Source organism: Ailuropoda melanoleuca, chromosome 9 (assembly GCF_002007445.2).
Source record: "Ailuropoda melanoleuca isolate Jingjing chromosome 9, ASM200744v2, whole genome shotgun sequence".
Taxonomy (NCBI): Eukaryota; Metazoa; Chordata; class Mammalia; order Carnivora; family Ursidae; genus Ailuropoda; species Ailuropoda melanoleuca.
In genome coordinates this window covers 19,814,143-19,818,949 of record NC_048226.1, presented here as the reverse complement: position 1 = coordinate 19,818,949, position 4,807 = coordinate 19,814,143, and the positions used below count along the sequence as shown (strand labels likewise).

Sequence of the window (4,807 nt, the reverse complement as noted above, 5' to 3'; positions counted from 1 at the left end):
TGGCTGCAAAACTGGTAGATGCTTCTGTGGATGTCACTCTTGCCCCACCACTAATTCCATAGGTTCCACATGCTGTTCAATCCTGACTACTAGCTAGCAGCATCCAGTACTGCTCAGTAGGCAGATTCACTATGACTGACTGCTATTGTTGGTCTCTCGTATGACCATTTGTCACTGATGTAATCTCAATCCTGCAGTATTCCTTCCAGCACTTGATGAAGGAGAGCCTCACGACTCTATAATGGCAACTGTATAATTGAGTGTCCAAGAGGAAGATCAAGTTGATGTTTCCCTAGGGAATGTGAAACAAGCGTTCTTTTTAAATGATCAAGGTCAATACCATTGAGGTTTGGCAGAGACTACATAAAACTGTGTAAGAGGATAAATTTCCACCCAAAGCTGGGTCAGCCCAAGTGGTGGAACTAATAGCCTTGACAAGAGCAGGTGTCAAAAGGGTACAAGTTAAGGCACATAGTGAGAGCAATGATAAAGAAGGTGAAGGGAATGCACTGGTAGATCATTAAACAACATAAGTGGCACTTTTGTCCTTGCTGATAGGACTTATTTATGATGAGACAAATATAGGAAAATGAATATATTTATACATAAAATCTGTTTCAGACATAGGATATTCAGCCTCAGGTTCAGGACAAAAGAAACATTTGCTAAAATCAAGTTGTTCTGTCAATTTCAATGGTTCCTAATGCAGCCAAAATGGCCCTTTGGTTGCACCCAAAAAATGACGTAAAGGTTAACCAAAATGCAATAACACTGCTTCCACCATGAATAAAAGTTTACGGGGAAATTTCTCCTTGGTAGCTAGAGATGTGGAGGGCTTATGCCTAATCTGTACCATCATAACCCAAAAGAAAAAAAAAAAACTGTGAAGGTGGGATACATATGGGTCTGAGCCATGTTCCAGAGGAGTTTCAAACACATAAAGATGGGGGCATCTGGGTGGCTCAGTCGGCTAAGCGTCTGCCTTCTGCTCAGTCATGATCCCAGGGTCCTGGGATCAAGCCCCACATTGGGCTCCCTGCTCAGCGGGGAACCTATTTCTCCCTCTTCCCCACCTGTGCACTCTCTCTCTCTATCTCTGTCACTGTCTCTCTCTCTCTCAAATAAATTAAGAAATCTTTAAAAAAAACACACACACATAAAGATGGGCTTTATGCAGTTACCCAAGTCACAAGATTATGAATATGTGCTCGGGATCACTTATAAAGTCTGGATGGTAAAGACTTCTCAAGCAGAAAAGTCACTGCAAGAATTGCAATATCTACACAAATTGTTAGACAATGTTTTTTCCCACCTGGGGGATACTATCCCTACTCCCTAGTGTTAAAGGTACTGGGACAGTCATAAAGGAACTTGGTAAGGTGTTCTCATTTAATTAAAAGTCGTATTGCTCTCACTCACCACAGTTTCCAGGAAAAGTAGAGGTACCAAAGGAACTCTCAAAAACTTTAAATTGTGGCGGCAGGAGCAGGAAGGGTACAGTGGTACTTCTTTGTGGCAGTTGGGCTTTTTCATTTCAGGCGAGGTGGTTTAAAAGCTCAGGGAATATGGAAAAGAGCTGCCACTCCTAGCCCTCTTTCTCCTGAGTTTGTGACTCTGAGGTCCAAGATGGGCAGTCTGCTCTGCTCTGGGGAGGCTCCCAGGGCACTGGCAGGGCACTGGCCCAATTAATGGCCAGAAAGTCTACCAATTGGCCATCATCCCCAGGACTCTGGAAGTGGCCAAAGCCCCTGGAGCTGGTGACCTTGGTGGAGGTCATTTGTCATTTAGCTATGATGCTGCCAAAGAATGTAAGGCTCAAAATACATTTGAAGAGATGGAGAAAAAAATTGGGTCAAGTTTATCTCTTGGTAAATGCAGCTGGAATTAACAGGGACAGCATTTTAGTAAGAACAAAACCTGAAGGTATGGTATCTCAGCACACACTACTCTCTTGGGCTCCATGCTGACTTGGAAAGCTGCCAGGAAGACTATGATTCAACGCCAGAGAGGGTCTATTGTTACTGTAGGATGCATTATTGGCTTAAAAGGCCATTCTGGCCAATGTGTGTACAGTGCCAGTAAAGGAAGATTCTTTGAATTTGCACATACTCCTGCTAAAGGAGTAACAAGAAAGAAAATTACAGTGAATGTAGTTGTACCAGGATTGGTTCACACAGAGAGGATGAAAGACTTAAACATTTAAAGAAAAATACCTCTCTGGGGAAGTTTGGAGAACCTATTAATGTGCACATGATATTGTGTTTCTTTTGGAAGCACAATATATGGTTTTATTTTATTTTTTATTAATAATAATATGCAAAGCCGTTTGCATGTCTTCATTGGAAAAGTGTCTGTTCATATCTTCTGCCCATTTTATGATTTGTTTGTTTCTTGTGCATTGAGTTTGAGAAGCTCTTTGTAGACCTTGGATACCAGTCTTTAATATGTATATGGTGCCTGAGTTGTGCACCATGTATGGTCACGCCTGGTTGATCTCAGGGTCATGAGTTAGAATTGCCATGTATTACAGGACATGTTCTGGGGGTGGAGGGGGATTACAACTCATGATATAATTTAGAGATTTTTAAGTTATAATAATGATTAGAATCAAGGGCACACTTTTGTTTGACTCTGGATTTGACAGGCATACCTACATGGGTGATATTTGCTACAAATGTTCATTTCCATTTTTATATGACTATGCCTGAAAAGAACGTGTGACCAATTGTGTTTTCTAAAAGGTATACCAATTGAAAATAATAGTAAATAAATAAATAAATAAATAAATAAATAAATGGTATGTACCTTATAGTCTGTAGCAATTTTAGTAAACAGACATTTTGCAAGTGATAAAAACAGGTATTATCTTAATTTATGTATTTCTCTCCAAATTATATAGTCTAGTTGCTTTGAATTGTTTCATCGTATCAGACTAAATTCTCTAGAAGTTAACCTTGTGGGCCACTGCCAAAATAAAAGTATTTACAGGGCACTGTTTGTCAATACTTCAGCAACCCTGCTAAAAGTTAAGTATTGTATTCCTTTTCCATGCACCTTGGAAGATCAGTTGTTACACAGGTTAAAAAAAAAAAAAAAGGTGTCAGTATCCATTAGATACAGACAAGAATTTAGAGTCTGGCTTGAGTGGCCTTACTCTTGACTGAGCAGCTGGGCAAAATAACCTACCAATGTTAAGTGCAGAGTAATTGACCCCCATGAAAATTCTCAAAGATGATGAGGATTAACGCTTCAGGTTTTACTATCTGGTACAATAATGAGCTACATAGATCTCATCAACTTAGGAAATAAGAGCAATTTTTTTTAATTCACTAAACTCTCAGTAGGGCAAACTACTTAAAAACATCTAAGAGGGGCGCCTGGGTGGATCAGTCAGTTGAGCATCCAACTCTCTTGGTTTCGGCTTGGGTGGTGATCTCGAGTTCGTGGAATTGAGTCCCTCATTGGGCCCGTGTTTAGTGGGATGTCTGCTTCCCCTCTCCCTCTGCACCCCCCCACTCACACACTCTGTCTCTCGAATATATACATGAATCTGTTAAAAAAAATCAGCATAAGAAATAACATTTTAAAAATTAAGAGCATTTTGCATTAATAAATATAATGATTCCTAACCTAAAATTTTAGAAAAATAATAGCTAATTACTTATGATCAGTCATAAATGATAATGTAAATAAATATGCAATAACAATGAATCAAATATCTTTACAAGAAGCAAGTAAAGCATTGGTCTTAAAAGAAGATATTTGCCCGAGAATGAAAGATAAAGACAAACGGAATGTAAAATATCAGCAACATCTTTTTTTTTTAAAGATTTTATTTATTTATTTGACAGAGATAGAGACCCAGCGAGAGAGGGAACACAAGCAGGGGGAGTGGGAGAGGAAGAAGCAGGCTCATAGCGGAGGAGACTGATGTGGGGCTCGATCCCACAACGCTGGGATCACGCCCTGAGCCGAAGGCAGACGCCCAACAGCTGTGCCACCCAGGCGCCCCAGCAACATCTATTTTGCATTGAACTCTTTGGTGGGTGAACAGTGTGATATTTAAAGTCATTGGATTCATGTTGGGTTTTATTATTTATCATTTTAAAAATGTTTTTTTGAATTTTTATTTAAATTCTAGTTAATATATAGTATAATATTGGTTTCAGGAGTAGAATTTAGTGATTCATCACTTACATATAACACCCAGTGCTCATCACAAGTGCCCTCCTTAATACCCATCACCCATCAAGCCCATCCCCTTCTCACCTCCGCTCCATCAACCCTCAGTTTGTTCTCTATTATTAAGAGTTTCTTATGGTTTGCTTCTCTCTCTCTCTTTTTGCTATTCCTTATGTTCTTCTGTTTTGTTTCTTAAATTCTACATATGAATGAACTCACATGGTATTTGTCTTTCGCCGACTTAATTTGCTTAGCATAATACACTCTAGCTACATCCACATCATTGCAAATGACAAAATTTCATTCTTTTGATTGCTGAGTAATATTCCATTAATACTCCATTATTACATACACATACCACATCTTCTTTATCCATTCATCAGTTGGTAGACATTTGGGTTCTTTCCATAATTTGGCTATTGTTGATTGTGCTGCTATAAATATCAGCGTGCATGTGTCCCTTCAAATCAGTATTTTTGTATCCTTTGGGTAAATATCTAGTAGTGCAATTGCTTGGTCATAGGGTAGCTCTATTTTCAACTTTTTGAGGAACCTCCATATTGTTTTCCAGAGTGGCTGTGCCAGTTTGCATTCCCACCAACAGTGCAAGGGGGTTCCCCTTTCT

General features: G+C 39.3%; 1 pseudogene; it reads left to right on the top strand.

The window, feature by feature from the left end:
• The first annotated feature begins 1,162 nt into the window (after positions 1–1,162).
• Positions 1,163–2,568, top strand: LOC100479437 (annotated as a pseudogene).
• Positions 2,569–4,807: the final 2,239 nt, after the last annotated feature.